Consider the following 18,806-nt stretch of genomic DNA (forward strand, 5'->3'; position numbering starts at 1 on the left):
AGGAGGAGGAGGAGGACGCAGGGAGGATATTTCCTGGACGCCTTCGAACTAGACAAGCTGTCGGAGAGTCCCTGCTAAGATTTTGTTTCCCATAGGACAACCTCCCTTTCCCACCATGGATCACCCATTCTCCACCATTTCACCCATCTGAGATGCCCCATCACAGTGTTCCCTTGGTCACCATCCTGTAATAAAAACCACCAACATAAAGTTTTTCAGTAACATCTTTATCCAACAACACATCCAATTATACAAAAGGAAAATGGAACTATTCACCCTTGTATATTCCCTTAGTCTCTGTCTTGTGCGTTCCCTCGATTTGCCTCGTGCTCCCCAGTGTTTCCCTAGTGACTGCAGCAAGGCTGGTGGAAGACTGCTGACTTTCATTCGGGGAGACTGCAGATGACCTTTCAGGACGTCCTCGAGCAGCTCTGGGCCTTGAGTGCTTCTATTCAAACTGTACCACCTCGACATAGGCAGCAGCCCAGTAATGTTCTGATCTGAGTCCTGTGTATTATAACCCGTTTGCGACCTCGCTGTCTGGGAGCTGCCACATGCACTATCCTTTCCCCCTGCCCTGGCTGCAGTTCGTGCATTTTCCGTGAATCAGCATGTGCAGATTCCGACTCTATACCAGCCTCTAAGGCACACACAGTGGAGGTATTTGAGCTGGAGGCTGTGAGTATCAGACTAAGTGATGGGGCTTCACCATCAGTCCTGTGCTGATGCTCTCTCTCTGTCTCCTGGAGCTGCTGTGACTGGGAAGCTGGCAGTTTTGGGGTACCATTGGGAAGTGTAAAATCAGAAGGGTCGTATTGGGATGAGAGATTGTGGGTGGGTTGGAAAGCAGGAGGTCCATGATCCCACCATCTCCAGCTTGTACATCATCCCAGACAGCAGGATGCGGAGGGAGGTGGGAGTTAAGAAGGGGCATAAGACAGGAACATAGCATCATCCTGAATGCTCTTGGTGATGTCGGATGCCACGGGCTCTGTCACAGCCGGTCCCATGATGTGAAGAACCATCTCCTCCCTCAAGCTCAGGGGTTGAAGGTATGCCTGGTCACTCGCCGGTTCACTTGCTGCTCCCTGTGATTATGGGTCACCTTGTCCTGCAAGAAAGAAGGCAGAATATTAATGATTGTTTTACACTGTGTTTTGATGATGTGCCTGCCATAGCTGAATAGCTGTAGGTAATTGGAGGCAGTGAGAGGTGGGTGTGAGGCTGCTATCAGTACAAGGTGTGTGAGGCTGAGGTGGAGTAAGTGAATGTTAGGTTTGAATCCTGAGTGTTAGGGACTGCTGATGGGTGAGTGATGGGGGTGTGGTGTATTGAGCAGTGTGAGAGGTTGGTGATGTTGTGGGTAGGAGATGCCATTTGGAGATTAATTCAATGACATTGACCACCCGTATGAGCTCATTAAACTTCTTCTGGCTCTGCTGCCAGATTCTCGTGGCGAGAATTCTTGCATTGACCTCCCTGACCACCTTCACCGATTCCCTTCGGAGGACGTTCCTTGGGAGTCTCCACCCCACCACACGGAAACAGAGCCTCTCTCCTCCTGTCACCCTTCGTAACTAAGACATCCATCCCCACATCCGTGAACCGCAGAACCCTCTGTTGCAGTGTGCTATTTACCTTGTCTCCAATTGCAGAATTTACAGTGAGCAGCAGCAGCCTCCAGTGAATCAGTGCATCACCTCTTTAAGAGGGACAGACTGCGTTTAAAAGCTGAACCTGGCTGAAACATGTGTCAGCCTCACACACCTTTAGGGCCCTGTTAAGCATCCAGACAGACAGCAGCGCAGGTAACCCGGGGTGGCACGTAGAATTCATGGAAATGAGGAGGCAGCAGGAAGTGTGTTCGTCACCTGCCTCAACAGGAACGGGCACGGGCAGATCATGATCCCTCTGCCCAAAAACACGACGTACTCTCTATTTCTATTTGCTGTTCTCTCTTTCACACTTTCTCACTCTCTGTCTTTCTCTCTCTCTTCACTCACTTTCTCTTGCTCATAAAATAAGAGATTGATGCAGCACAGAAGAAGGCTATTCGGCCCTTTGTGTCAGTGCTGTCTCTTCGAAAGAGCCATCTAATTAGTTCCTCTTTCCTCCTCTTTCCCCAGACTCCTGTTTTTCTTTTCCTTTTCAAGTATTTGCTAAATTGCCTTTTGAATGATATTATTGAATCTGCTTCCACCATGTTTTCAGCCAGTGAATTCCAGATCCCAACAACTCGCTGTGGAAGAAAATTCTCCTCATTTCACCTCTGTTTTTTTGTCAATTACCTTCAGTCTGTGTCTTCTTAATACTGAACTTTAGATTTTTGGATTTAGATATACATCACTCGATCAGGCCCTTCGGCCCACCGAGTCGGTGCCGACCATTAACCACCCATTTATACTAATCCTACACTAATCCCATATTGCTACCACATCCTCACCTGTCCCTATATTCCCCTACCACCTACCTATACTAGGGGCAATTTATAATGGCTAGTTTACCTATCAACCTGCAAGACTTTTGGCTGAGGGAGGAAACCCACAAACTCCACACAGGCAGTACCCATAATATGAGGCTGCAGTGCTAACCACTGCACCACTGTGCCGCCCCTGTTTCTGACACTGGAAACAGTTTCACATTGATTACCTTATCAAAACCCTTCATAATTTTGAATTTTATATCAAATCTCCCCTTACCTAACACTGCTCTAATGAGAACAATCCCAGCTTTTCGAATCTATCCACGTAACTGTATTCCCAGATCCCTGGTACCATTCTCGTAATTCACCTCTGTATCTTCACTACGTCCTTGACATCCTTACCAATGTGTGGTGATCAGAATTGGACACAATTCTCCATCTGGGACCTAACCAATGATGTATAAATATCAGCATTTCCTCCTGAGTTTTATTACTCTGTGTGTCTCTCTCTAACACCAAGGACACTGCATGCTACTAACTAAGATCTGTGTGTTTACACCCTAGGTCTCTCTAATCATGCACTCACTCCATAATGGTACCATTTATTTTATATTTTTTTCTTCTCATACTTCCTACCCAAATGTCTCACTTCACATTTCAATGTGTTAAATTCCATCTGCCATGTTCCTGCCCATTTCATCAGTCAGTCTCTGTCCTCCTGAAGTCTGTTACTGTCCTTCTCACTGTTTATTAACATTTCTGAGTTTCCTTCCATATGAAAACTTGGACATTACCCCCTCTGTACACAAGCCCACTGCATTAGCATGCAACAACAGGGATCCCAACAGTCACCCTGGGGAACCCCACTGTGTACTTCGCTCCAGCTGAAAAACAGCCATTATTCCCCACTCTCTGATACCTGTCACCTAACTAATTTCTTGCATGCTGGGATTGAAAAAGAAAAAAAGGACTTCCATTTATGTAGCGCCTTTCATGACTACTGCATGTTCCAAAGCGATTTACAATCAACGTATACTTATAATGCCTACTCACTCTTGTACTGTCGGAAAAAGGGCAGCCAATTTTCGCACAGCAAGATCCCACAAGCAGCAATGTGATAATGACCAGATCTGTTTTTATGATGTTGCTTGATGGATAAATATTGTCCAGGCCACAGGGAATAAATCCCCTGATCAGCTTCTAAATAATCCCACAGGATCATTAGCATCCACCTGAGAGGGCAGATGGGGCCTTGGTTTAACGTTTCATTCCAAAGACTGCTCATCTGATAGCGCAATACTCCCTCAGTACTGTCGCTGCACTGTCAGCCTTGATTCTTGTGAAAAAGTCATTTCATGACACTTGATCCTGGAAGCTTGTGACTGAAAGTGGAGAGAGCTACAAACTGTGCCTCGGCTGACTTTGGCCCTTTAATCCCATGCATTTCTAATTGGGTCACACGGCTGTTATATAGTACTTTATCAAACACCTTTATAAACGATAGGAAAATTGTAAAAGTACAGGCAGGAAAAGTCATAGAAACATATAATAGCATTGCATGGAAGGGGGTCATTTGGTCTATGAAGTCTGTGCTGGCTCTTTTGATGAGTTTCCAGTGAGTTCCACACCCTGGATCTTTCCCAGATCCTTGAACTTTTCCCCTTAATATCTAACCAAATCACTTTTTGAACCTACTTTTGAATCTGTATCCTTCAGCCTATCATACAATAATTTGCAAATCCGAAACAAAAATTGCATTACAATAATCCCCATGTCAACTCTGCTTCTTTTTTCCAATCACCATAAATCTATGTCCTCTGGTTAATGGCCCCTCATACATTAGAAACATTATATAATTTATATAAACCCTTCATGATGTTAAATATCCCTATCTGATCACCTTGTAAATGTCTCTGCTCCAAGGAAAACAATCCCAGCTACATAACTGTAATCCCTCATCCCTGGAAAAGTTCCAGTAAAACTCTTCTGTCCCCTCTCCAAGGTTTCATGTCCTTCCTAAAGTGTGGTTTCCAGTATTGGACACAATACTCCAGATGAAGCCGGACTAGTCTTTTCTATAGGGTTAACACAATATCCTGGCCAGTCTACTCTGTGTCTCTATTAATCAAGCTTAGGAATCTATTTGCTTTGTGAACTGTTTGTTAACCTGTCCAGTTACTTTCCAAGATTGTATACAAACACCTCAGGTCTCTCTGTTACTCTCAATAGCTTTAAAGTTGTGCCAGTCAGCTTGTATTATCCCTGGTCATTCATCCGGAAGAAAATGGGCTTATCAGTGATAGGCAACATGGTTTTGTGCAGGGAAGGTCATGTCTTACCAACTTAATAGAATTCTTTGAGGAAGTGACAATGTTGATTGATGAGGGAAGGGCTGTAGATGTCACATACATGGACTTCAGTAAAGCGTTTGATAAGGTTCCCCATGGTAGGCTGATGGAGAAAGTGAAGTCGCATGGGGTCCAGGGTGGACTAGCTAGATGGATAAAGAACTGGCTGGGCAACAGGAGACAGAGAGTAGCAGTGGAAGGGAGTTTCTCAAAATGGAGACGTGTGACCACTGGTGTTCCACAGGGATCCGTGCTGGGACCACTGTTGTTTGTGATATACATAAATGATTTGGAGGAAAGTATAGGTGGTCTGATTAGCAAGTTTGCAGACGACACTAAGATTGGTGGAGTAGCAGATAGTGAAGGGGACTGTCAGAGAACACAGCAGAATATAGATAGATTGGTGAGTTGGGCAGATAAATGGCAGATGGAGTTCAATCAGGGCAAATGCGAGGTGATGCATTTTGGAAGATCCAATTCAAGAGTGAACTATACAGTAAATGGAAAAGTCCTGGGGAAAATTGATGTACAGAGAGATTTGGATGTTCAGGTCCATTGTTCCCTGAAGGTGGCAACGCAGGTCAATAGAGTGGTCAAGAAGGCATACGGCATGCTTTCCTTCATCGGACGGGGTATTGAGTACAAGAGTTGGCAGGTCATGTTACAGTTGTATAGGACTTTGGTTCGGCCACATTTGGAATACTGCGTGCAGTTCTGGTCGCCACATTACCAAAAGGATGTGGATGCTTTGGAGAGGGTGCAGAGGAGGTTCACCAGGATGTTGCCTGGTATGGAGGGCGCTAGCTATGAAGAGAGGTTGAGTAGATTAGGATTATTTTCATTAGAAAGACGGAGGTTGAGGGGGGACCTGATTGAGGTGTACAAAATCATGAGAGGGAGAGACAGGGTGGATAGCAAGAAGCTTTTTCCCAGAGTGGGGGATTCAATTACAAGGGGACACGAGTTCAGAGTGAGAGGGGAAAGTTTAGGGGGGATATGCGTGGAAAGTTCTTTATGCAGAGGGTGGTGGGTGCCTGGAACGCATTGCCAGTGGAGGTGGTAGACTCGGGCACGATAGCGTCTTTTCAGATGTATCTAGACAGATACATGAATGGGCAGGAAGTAAAGAGATACAGACCCTTAGAAAATAGGCGACAGGTTTAGATAGAGGATTTGGATCGGCGTCGGCTTGGAGGGCCGAAGGGCCTGTTCCTGTGCTGTAATTTTCTTTGTTCTTTGTTCTTTGCATGCAGCTCACCATCACCTTCTCAAGGGCAATTATGGATGGGCAATAAATGCTGGCCTAGTCAACGACACCCACATCCCATGAACGGATAATATATATCAAATCTTCTGACAATGTATCTCCTCACACATCTGCCATGCCAATTAAATATTAGGAAGACTGCTGTCGTTGTTTTCAAACCCCACGTCAAAAGTTTCCTTGCTACAGACTGGATCTCTCTCCTTGGCAACTGTCTGAAGCTAAAGCAAACTGTTCACAAGCTGGTTTCATAGTTGACGCTGCGACGAGCTTCCTGCTAAATATTACTAAAACAGCCTACTTACACTTCCGTATCATCACCCAACCTTGCCCCTCTCTCAGCTCTTCTGCTGATGAAACACTCCCCCTTGCCTGTGTTACCTGTAGACTCGACTAGTCCAACACACTCCTGGCTGGTCTCCCACATTCTACCCTCCATAACCCTGAGGTGATCCAATGCACTGCTGCCCATGTCCTAACTCACACCAAGTCCTGTTCACCCATTACCCCCTGGACGCACTGACCTACATTGGCTCCTGGTCAGCAACACCTCAATTTTAAAACTCTCAGCCTTCTTTTCAAATCCTTCATTATCTCACTCCTCCTTATCTGTGTAATCTCCTCCAGCCCGACAACCCTCCGAGATATCTGCACTCATCTATTTCTGGCCTCTTGAGCATCTCCGAGTTTAATTGCTCTACCATTGGTGGTCCTGCCTTCAGCTGCCGAGGCCCTACGCTCTGGAAGAGTAGAGCAGAACTTCCAGGGAGTAATTCCTGGAAGATAAATGTCAGTGAATTAAACACTAAAATAAAAGCAAAATATTACGGATGCTGAACACTGGAAATACTCAGCAGGTCTGGCAGCATCTGTGCAGAGAGAAACAGAGTTAATATTTCAGATCTGTGCCCCTTCATCAGAACTGGTAAACGTTAGAAATGTAACAGTCTTTGAGCAAGTGAAAGAGGGGAAGGGGGAAGAAGAACAAGAAGGAAGGACTGTGATGGGACAGAGAGGGGATAGATTAAATTACAGACTGTTACATTCCTAACGTTTACCAGTTCTGATGAAGGGTCAGAGACCGGAAACATTAACTCTGTTTCTCTCTACACAGATGCTGCCAGACCTGCTGAGTATTTCCAGCACTTTCTGGTCTCATCCCTAAGCTTTTGAATTCTCTCCCCAAACCCTAAATGCAATAAGCTGCACTGAGTCCAGTTTTAGGGAGTCCTGCTTGGACAGAGTACTAAATGCAGTAAAGTTATCGAGAGATTGAATTTTAAGTGATCTAAGAGTCGATCTCTTTCCAACAATTTGTTAATTTTACATTTAGCATTTCACTTAATTTTAAGCTGAATTTGTACTTTATTTCACAATCTGTTTGTGAGAATTGGACAGTTAATTGATGCTGATGGAAAAGGAGGGTCAGTGTCAGCTTGGATATAAAACTGACTTAATGACAGAAAACAGTGAGTTGCGGTAAATAGTTGTTATTCAAACTGGAGAAAAATAGACAGTTGTGTTCCCCAAGGGGTAGTGCTAGGAACACTGTTTTATTCTGATATGTATAAATGATTTGGATAATGGCTTACAGAGAAACATTTCAAAATTTGCAGGTGATACCAAACTTGGAGGCGGGGCAGGCATTGAGGTTGATACCAATCGATGTCAGAGGACAGAGATAGGCTAGCAGAATGGGCAGACCAGAGGCAAATGGAATTTAATACAGACAAGTGTCAAGTGATGCATTTTATCAGAAGTAACAGGGAGAGGCAATACACACTTAATGGTAAAGTTCGAAAGAGTGTGCAGAGACAAAGGGACATGGGGTTCATGCACATAGATCCCTGAAGGTGGCAGGATATATTGAGAGAGTCGTCAGTAAAGCATATGGGATCTTGGGCTTCATAGATAGAGGTGGTGAGTTCAGAAGAAGGAAAGTTATGCTGTAACTTTATGAAGCTCTGGTTAGGCCCCAACTGGAGTACTGCATCCAGTTCTGTTCACCACACTTTAGGAAGGATGTGAGGTTCATTGACAGGGTGTAGAGGAGGGTTACTTTAATGGTTCCAGAGATGGAGGATTTTCAGTACAATATAGTCTGTAAAAGCTGGGATTGTCTTCCTTGGAGTAAAGGAGATTGAGGGGAGATTTGATACATGTATACAAGATGATGACCTGTTTGGATAAGGTAGACAGGAAAAGATGTTCCCATTAGCTTATGGTACAATGACTAGAGTTAAGATTGAGGGCAAGAGTTAAGGGGGATGTGATGAACAACATTTTTACACAACGAGTGGTAATGGCCTGGAAATCATTGCCTCCGAGGGTGGTGGAAGCAGAGAAGGTGAATTATTTCAAAAGGATATTGGAAGAACACTTGATGTAAATAAACTTGCAGGAATATGGAGTCAGAGCTGGGGAATGAGACTGGCTGGATTTATCGACAAAGAGCTGGCATGGACTCGATGAGCAGAATGGCCTAATTCTGTGCTGAAATGACTATGACTCTACGACTCTCTGACAGGGGAATACTATTACTACTTTTAGTTTAGTTTAGAGATACAGCAGTGAAACAGGCCCTTCGGCCCACCGAGTCTGTGCGGACCATCAACCACCCGTTTATACTAATCCTACACTAATTCCATATTCCTACCACATCCCCACCTGTCCCGATGTTTCCTTACCACCTACCTATACTACGGGCAATTGCTAATGGCCAATTTACCGATCAACCTGCAAGTCTTTGGCATGTGGGTAGAAACCGGAGCACCCGGAGGAAACCCACGCAAACACAGGGCGAACTGGCAAACTCCACACAGGCAGTACCTAGAATTGAACCCGGGTCACTGGAGCTGTGAGGCTGCGGTGCCAACCACTGCACCACTGTGCCGCCCTATACTGGGAAAGTTTATAATGGACTGGGCAGTATCACCCTGGAGAACCCCGTGATGTAAGTGAAATGTTTGATGCCCCAGAACGTGGTTAACAAATGTCCTTCACAAACAGAATAAATCAGTTCAGTCCCACTGACAATTCTGGAGTCATTCACAATGGGGAGTAATTTCTCCTCGTATTCTCTACATAGGACATCAGTCAGGCTTTTCACAGTGTCCACCACCTCCATGTTGAAAGTCTTGTCAGGGTTAGGTGAGATAAGACACGTTGCCTGGGCGACAGATTTCTTCAATTGTGTTGCTGCTTCTCTGCTCTCTTCAGTCCAACCAGGTTAAATCTGGTCATCATCACCATTAGTTAGTTCATAAAGAGGAGTCACAGTCTCTGCAAATCGAGGGATGAGGGTCCACTGATACCCTGCCAGCCTGAGGATAGGACACAGGGTAGTCTTTGAGGTGGACAGGGGTAGATACTGGATGAGGGTCCACTGATACCCCACCAGCCTGAGGATAGGACACAGGGCAGGACTTTGAGGTGAACAGGGGTAGACACTGGATGGTCTCGGCCTGACGCTGGTGTGGGCTGATGCAGGATGATCTGATCTGGGCACGTAGAAAGGTGACACGGTCTTGCACCAGCTGGGCCTTACGTGGATGTTCTTTTAGTCCAGCTCCCAAAGTCACTGCAGTAGTTCCTGTAAAAGGGTTAAATGTGTGGACACGGTGATGAGAAGATCATCGACATATTGCAGCGAGCAGGAAGACTGTGAAAAGCTCAGAAGGGACCCGGCTACACGTTTGTTGAAAATAGTGGGGTTATTGTGGAACCCCTTGTGACAGACATGTCCAGGAGCACCTCTGGTCCTCAGAAGTGAATGTGAATTTAATTTGTTTCTCTAGTTTTACTGGGATACTCCAATAAACATTAGAGATATCCAGGGTAGAGAAGACAGCCCTGCCACTGAGAATCCGGGAGAGTAGGGTGGGTGTCTATCAGACAACCGGGTTCACGCAGGGTTGACTGAATTGAGTTTGTGGTGGTCAATAGTCAGTCACCAGCTGCCATCCGGCTTTCCAACCAGTCAAATCGGGCAGTTAGAAGGGAACATGGCTTCATGAACTACACCCTGGTATAACAATGACATGATATTGTCTGGAATGCATGACATAATTTCAGCTCGGTAAGAATACTGCTTCATGGATCATGCAATGGTCAGTTAATTTCTTCGGGTCTGCTCATGTTTGCACAGTTATCTTTATGGGTTGTGGATACACTCGACACGGACTCGAGAATCGCCTGTACCTCAGGGTGATCAGAGCTGTCTGGTTCCCACTCCTCTGATATTTTAATCATGAATATTGAGGGTGCACTGGACACCAGAGTAGGGGTATGTTTTAATGTTCTACAATATACAAATATAGGGATAATCAATTACTGCTGATAACCTTTGAGCACATTACTGCCCAGTAGTCCCTGTCCATTATGCAGGATCATATAAAAGGGAGGCAGGACTTTGACATGAGCTGTGTTCCCTCTCCTACACCAATGTAAGATCTGATCCAGGGTCACAGATTAACCAAAAGGAGGTCGAAGGGTCACAAGCAGTTTATTGAGGAGTAACAGTTCAAATACAGCACAAAATCAGAATAGACATAGTGGACATACGGCCTGTGGCAGGTGAGAAAGGCTTTCTGGCTATGGATCAAATGTAAGAAGCTATTAGTAAAGACGTTATAGCAGGACACACAGAATAATTCAAGGTGATCAGGCAGAGTCAACATGCTTTTGTGAAACGGAAACCATGTTTAACCAATTTATTGACGTTCTTTGAAGAAGTAACAGGTGCTGTGGATAAAGGGGAACTGGTGGATGTACTATACTTAGATTTCCAGAAGGGATTTCATAATGTGCCACATCAAAGTTCATTGCGGAATATAAAAGCTCATGGTGTAGGGGGCAACCTATTGGCATGGATAGAAGATTGGCTAACTAACAGGAAACCGAGAGTAGGCTTAAATGGATCATTTTCTGTTTGGCAAGATGTAACGAGTGGTGTGTCACAGGGATCAGTGCGGGTGCCTTAGCTCTTTACAGTTTATATAAATCACTTGGATGAAGGGGCCAAAGGTATGTTTGCTAAATTTGCTGATGACAGAAACGTCGGTCAGACAGTATGTTGTGACGTGGACACAAGTGAACCACAAAGGGGTAGATAGATTGAGTGATTGGGCAAAGATCTGGTAAATGGAGTATAATGTGGGAAAATATGAAATTGTCCATTTTGGCAGGAAGAATAAAAATTAAGCATATAATCACAATGGTGAGAGATTTCAGAGCTCTACCATCCAGGGGGAACTGAGAGTCCTTGTGCATGAATTGTAAAAGGTTAATATGTAGGTATTGCAAGTCATTAGGAAAACTAATAGAATGTTATCGTCCAATGCAGGAGGAATTGAATACAAATGTAGGGAGGTTATGTTTCAGTTATATAGGGAGACCACTTCTGGAATACTGTGTACAGTATTGGTCTCCTCATTTAAGGACAGGTGGAAATGCATTCGAAGCAGTTCAGAGATGGTTTACTAGACTAATGCCTGGAATGGGGGAGTTGTCTAATGAGGAAAGGCTGGACAGGCTAGGCTTATGTCAGCTGGAGTTTAGAAGAGTAAGAGGCGACTTGATTGAAACTTATAAGATTCTGAGTGTGGGACAGAGCAAATGAGGCCGACAGAGAGAGAAAGAACGAGAGAGAGAGAGCACAATTCATCTGCTGCTAAAAACCTCATCCATGCCTTTTTTATCTCGAGACTTGACTATTCTAACACACTCCTGGCTGGTCTCCCACATCCTACTCTCTGTAACCTGTGGTCATCCAAAACTCTGCTGCCATCTTCTAATTTGCACCAAATTCTGTTCACCCAACATCCCTGTGCTGACTGACCGACATTGGCTCTTGGTCCAGTAACACCTCAATTTTAATATTCTCACTCATGTGATCAAATCCCTTCATGTCCTCACCCCTCTGATTATCCCAATCCCCTGTTCATTTCCAATGTTCCTGAAACTTGTTCATCTGAAAAATCTTTTTTCCAATTCCCGCTTAAAAGTGAGTTTATTTCCCTCTGTCACTCTTCATATAACATAGAACATAGAGCATAGAACAGTACAGCACAGTACAGGCCCTTCGGCCCACGATGTCGTGCCGAACCTTTAACCTACTCTAAGATCAAACTAACTACCTACCCTTCATTTTACTCTCATCCATGTACCGATCCAAGAGTCGCTTAAATTTCCCTAATGTATCTGCTTCTACTACCACCACTGGCAGCACATTCCACGCACCCACCACTCTCTGTGTAAAGAACCTACCTCTGACATCTCCCCGAAACCTTCCTCCAGTCACCTTAAAATTATGCCCACTGGTGATAGCCCTTTCCACCCTGGGAAAAAGTCTCTGGCTGTCCACTCTATCTATGCCTCTCATTATCTTGTACCCCTCTATCAAGTCACCTCTCATCCTTCTTCGCTGCAATGAGAAAAGCCCTAGCTCCCTCAATCTTTCTTCGTAAGACATGCCCTCCAGTCTAGGCAACATCCTGGTAAATCCCCTCTGCACGCTCTCTAAAGCTTCCATACCCTTCCGATAATGAGGCGACCAGAACTGAACACAACATTCCAAGTGCGGTCGAACCAGGGCCTTATAGAGCTGCAGCATAACCTCGTGGCTCTTAAACTCAATCCCCCTGTTAATGAAAGCCAACACACCATACGCCTTCTTCACAACCCTATCAACTTGGGTGGCAACTTTGAGCGATCTATGGATGTAGACCCCAAGATCCCTCTGTTCCTCCACACTACCAAAAACCCTGTCTTTAAGCCTGTATTCTGCATTCAAATTCGACCTCCCAAAATGAATCACTTCACACTTTTCCAGGTTGAACTCCATCTGCCACTTCTCAGCCCAGCTCTGCATCCTGTCAATGTCCCGTTGCAACCTACAACAGCCTTCCACACTATCCACAACTCTAGCAACCTTCGTGTCATCGGCAAACTTGCTAACTCAGCCTTCCACTTCCTCATCCAAGTCATTTATAAAAATCACAAAGAGCAGAGGTCCCAGAACAGATCCCTGCAGAACACCACTGGTCACTAAGCTCCATGCTGAATACTTTCCATCTACTAACACCCTCTGTATTCAATGGGCCAGACAATTTTGTATCCAGACAGCACAGTGTGGTCTTCCTGACCACACATTTCATCTCTCCTGCTCCACTCATGCTGTGGAAGCTTGGATCCATAAAATGGTGTGAGCTGCACTGCTGGTCACATCCAGCACATTGTACAGGACACCCAGGCTGGCCGGGGTGCTGGTGTCGGTGTAACGTGTGTGTATCTGTAGTGTGAGGAGGGGTCTGAATATGATGTCGATCAGCCATTTCAGCAACTTTGATGTACGTCTTTGAAACTTGGTCCTTGCATGTCTACTGACCGCCTGTGTTAGTCACTCTCAGCTGAACATACATTCAGCAGCACGAGGAACCCCCTCTAGTGTTAGTTAAAAGGACCAGGCGTCCACCTGACAGGTGAGGGGCTTTTGACTTACTTCTGTTATTATAAAGTTAGTGGAGGTGTTGTGGATGGTTTTCTGGAGGTTGTGTTGTGAGCTGCTGCAGACATTCAGGGAGGAGAAAGGACTTGGTGACCCAACTCTGTACGATGAATGGGGACTGTAGTTACAGTGTCTCTGGGTCTGTAACATGATCAACAAATGGAGCAGAGGCTGCAGAGAGAGGGAAAGCTCTGGAAAAAAAGTGGAGGAAAGGTCTCTGCCCTACCCACCCTGGGTTTCCAAGAGCAAAAAGAGCAGTGGTCCTAATATTGAGCCCAGGGGACACCACTGTATACTCCCATTGAGTCTAAACAACAACCTTTCACCACTTCTCTCTGTTTACTGTTCCTTAGTCAATGTTATATCCACACTGTCACTGTACCTTTAATCCATAGTGTTCAGTTTTCCTAACCTGTCCACTGAATGTCACTTGATCAAACACCTTTTGAAAGTCCATATGTATAACTTCAATCACACCACCCTCATCAGCCCTCTCCATTGTTTTCTCAAAGAACTCCATCAAGTTTACCTCACCACCACCTCTCTCCACTCCTCCACTGTTGTTAAATTATCAGACTGATTATCCAACACCCAGTACTGGATGAGCAGAAATTTCCTCCAATTAAATATTGGGAGGACTGAAGCCATTGTTTTCACTCCCCACTCCAACTCTGTTCCCTTGCTATTGATTCCATCCCTCTTTCTGGTGACAGTTTGAGATTCAGACAATATGTTTACAACCTTGGTGTCACATTTGACCACAAAATGAGCTTTAATCTCATTTTCAGGGTATAATTACAACCGCCTATTTCCACCTCAGTAACATCGCCTGACTTCACCCCTGTCTCAGCCCATCTGCTGCTGAAACCTCATTCATGCCTTCGTCACCCCTATTCCAACTCACTCCTGGCTGATCTCCCATATCTACTCTCTGTAAACTTGAGGTCATCCAAAACGCTGCTGCCCATGTCTTAGCTCACACCAAGTCCCGTTTATATCTCACTGACCGACATTGGCTCCCAATCAAGCAATATCTTGATTTTAAAATTCTCATCCTTGTTTTCATATCTCTCAATGGCCTTGCCCCTCCCTATCTCTGTAATCTCCTCCAGCTCCAGAACCCATCGAGACATCTGTGCTCCTCTAATTCTGGCCTCTTTTACATCCGTTATTTAAATCACTGCACCACTGGCGACCGTGCCTTCAGCTGCCGGGGCCCAAGCTGCAGTATCCTCCCTACACATCTCCGCCTCTGCACCTCTCCATCTCACTTTCCTCCTTTAAGACATTCCTTGAAACCTTCCTCTTTGGCTAACCTGTTGGTCCTTTGACCTAATATCTCCTGTTGTATCTCAGTTCGCACTTTGCTTCATAATGCTCCTGTGAAGCACCTTGGGATTTTTTATAACATTAAAGGCAATATCTAAATATAAATTGTTGTTTTTGTTGTTGTTTGCCAGACATCAATAGTCTTTAGCATATCCAGGTTGCGAACCATTTACTATCCAATGTTTTTACAAGCAACATGTATTTTTCTCTTGGGTTGTCACGTCTACAAATGTCCCCAGTCGTGACACGAGTCTGACTGGTCAGTAATTACAGCATTTATCGCATATCTCCTTTTTTAAACAGGATGTAAGATTTACAATCCTCCAATCCTCTGTCATCACACCCATATCCAATGAGGATTGGAAGATTCTGGCCAGTGCCTATGCTATTTCCACTATTCCTTCCCTCAGAAACCCCTATACATCCATTCAGACTGGGTAAGAGTTCCAGTTTATTGTGGTTCAAAAAGGTGTTGGATTGAAAGGTGTTAACTGAAACTGTTTGTTCAGTGACTGTAATTAATGTCAGTCTCCATGGACCGAATTGTGTCACAGGAGGGTTTCCCTCTTCTATTAAAATGGGACTCCTTTCGATGTGTTATCCCGTACTGTCAGCGGGAGCATCACGCCCGGCACTCACAGGGATCAGCGGCTCCAGAGAGAGGGAGAGGATAGATCAGAATCTGAGAACAATGGGTCAGAATCTGAGAACAATGGGTCAGAATCTGAGAACAATAGATTGGAATGTTACAACAATGAGCAAGAGTTTATCCTCAGAACTTCACGATCTTTCTACACATTATGATCGGTTCTCATTAAACTTTCGCATCTACCTCGCACTTCGGATTGCTCAATACATTTATTATCCCATCCTCGGTCTTGTTGGTGTCCCTGGTTAGTATCTGTTTCCAGGTATTTATTCCTTAAACCATGTTTAACTGTATTATATTCCTGTAATTTACTCTACCCTCCTTGCTGCTGTTGTTAATCCCGGTGAATATCTCCAGTAATTACCTTGATTAACCATGTTTAACTGCATTACTGCTCCTGTAATTTTCTCTACCCTCCTTTCTGCTGTTGTTATTTCTGCTGAATCTCTATCTCCAGAAATCAGCTGTATAAACCACTGCTAACGGTATTTCAGTTCTTGTAATTTACTCTCTCCTCTTTGCTGCTGATACTGTCTCTATTTCCAGCTAGGAGATCTGTAAACCCTGTTTACTGAAATACTGTTCTGGAACGTAAATTTTGGGAAGAGAGAAGACAGTGTCATTGGTCCATTGGTCTCCATCACAAACTCCATCCCCTATCTGTGAACCACATACCCGATCCTGAGGCTGAACCAGACAGTTTACAACCTCTGTGTTCTATTTTTACCTGACCTGAGTTCATCTTCAAATACACTCCATCACCAACCCTGCCTACTACCACCTGAGTAATATCACCCGTCTCCACTTCTGCCTCAGCCCATCTGCTGCATAAACCCTCATATGTGCCTTTGTTAAATCCACACTTGACTATTCCGAATCTCTCCTGGTCACCCTCCCAGTTATAAACCTCCATAAACCACAGCCCATCCAGAACTCTGATGCCTGTATCCTAACTCACACCAAATCCCGATCACCCATCACCCCTGTGCTCACTGATCTACAATGGCTCCCGGTTTGGCAGCACCTTAATTTTAATATTCTCATTCTTGAGTCTGAATCCCTCCATGGCCTCACCACTCCATTAGTCCCATTCTCTTGTGCATTTCTCATATTTCTGCAAATAATATGCCTTCAATCTTTTCTCAATTCTCTTTTTAAAGTGAATTTCTTTCTCTCTGTATCTGTTCCTAGCCACGATTTTCAACTCTACAGACCCACTGTTGCTCAGGGCGCAGAAGATGGGACCCATAAAATGATGCGAACCACACACCCGGCCACTTCTAGTGTGGTCAGCACAGTGTCCCATGGTGGGCAGTACACTTGTGTGGTCAGCACAGTGCCCAATGGTGGACAATGCTCTAGTATGGTCAGCACAGTGCCCCATGCTGCACAGGGCTCTAGTATGGTCAGCACAATGCCCCATGCTGGACAGGGCTCTAGTATGGTCAGCACAATGCCCCATGCTGGACAGGGCTCTAGTATGGTCAGCACAATGCCCCATGCTGGACAATGCTCTAGTATGGTAAGCACAATGCCCCATGCTGGACAGAGCTCTAGTATGGTCAGCAAAGTGCCCCATGCTGGACAGAGCTCTAGTATTATCAGCACAATGCCCCATGCTGGACAGAGCTCTAGTGTGGTCAGCACAATGCCCCATGCTGGACAGAGCTCTCGTGTGGTCAGCACAATGCCCCATGCTGGACAGGGCTCTAGTATTATCAGCACAATGCCCCATGCTGGACAGAGCTCTAGTGTGGTCAGCACAATGCCCCATGCTGGACAGAGCTCTAGTGTGGTCAGCACAATGCCCCATGCTGGACAGAGCTCTAGTATGGTCAGCACAGTGCCCCATGCTGGACAGAACTCTAATATGGTCAGCACAATGCCCCATGCTGGAAAGGGCTCCAGTATGGTCAGCACAATGCCCCATGCTGGACAGAGCTCTAGTATGGTCAGCACAGTGCCCCATGCTGGACAGGGCTCTAGTATGGTCAGCACTATGCCCCATGCTGCACAGGGTTCTAGTATGGTCAGCACAGTGCCTCATGCTGAACAGAGCTCTAGTATGGCCAGCACAATGCCCCATGCTGGACAGGGCTCTACTTTGGTCAGCACAATGCCCCATGCTGGACAGAGCTCTAGCATGGTCAGCACAATGCCCCATGCTGGTCAGGGCTCTAGTATGGTCAGCACAGTGCCCCATGCTGGACAGAGCTCCAGTATGGTCAGCACAATGCCCCATGCTGGACAGGGCTCTAGTATGGTCAGCACAATGCCCCATGCTGGACAGGGCTCCAGTATGGTCAGCACAGTGCCCCATGCTGGACAGGGCTCTTGTATGGTCAGCACAGTGCCCCATGCTGGACAGGGCTCTAGTATGGTCAGCACAGTGCCCCATGCTGGACAGAGCTCTAGTGTGGTCAGCACAGTGCCCCATGCTGGACAGAGCTCTAGGATGGTCAGCACAATGCCCCATGCTGGTCAGGGCTCTAGTATGGTCAGCACAATGCCCCATGCTGCACAGGGCTCTAGTATGGTCAGCACAATGCCCCATGCTGCACGGAGCTCTAGTATGGTCAGCACAATGCCCCATGCTGGACGGAGCTCCAGTATGGTCAGCACAATGCCCCATGCTGGACAGGGCTCTAGTATGGTCAGCACAATTCCCCATGCTGGACAGAGCTCTAGTATGGTCAGCACAGTGCCCCATGCTGGACAGGGCTCTAGTATGGTCAGCACAGTGCCCCATGCTGGACAGAGCTCTAGTATGGTCAGCACAATGCCCCATGCTGGACAGAGCTCTAGTATGGTCAGCACAATGCCCCATGCTGGACAGGGCTCTAGTATGGTCAGCACAATGCCCCATGCTGGACAGGGCTCTAGTATGGTCAGCACAATGCCCCATGCTGGACAGGGCTCTCGTATGGTCAGCACAATGCCCCATGCTGGACAGGGCTCTAGTATGGTCAGCACAATGCCCCATGCTGGACAGAGCTCTAGTATGGTCAGCACAATGCCCCATGCTGGACAGGGCTCTAGTATGGTCAGCACAATGCCCCATGCTGGACAGAGCTCTAGTGTGGTCAGCACAGTGCCCCATGCTGGACAGAGCTCTAGAGTGGTCAGCACAATGCCCCATGCTGGACAGGGCTCTGGTATGGTCAGCACAATGCCCCATGCTGGACAGGGCTCTAGTATGGTCAGCACAATGCCCCATGCTGGACAGGGCTCTAGTATGGTCAGCACAATGCCCCATGCTGGACAGGGCTCTAGTGTGGTCAGCACAG

This window comes from Heterodontus francisci, unplaced genomic scaffold, assembly GCF_036365525.1.
Source record: "Heterodontus francisci isolate sHetFra1 unplaced genomic scaffold, sHetFra1.hap1 HAP1_SCAFFOLD_73, whole genome shotgun sequence".
Taxonomy (NCBI): Eukaryota; Metazoa; Chordata; class Chondrichthyes; order Heterodontiformes; family Heterodontidae; genus Heterodontus; species Heterodontus francisci.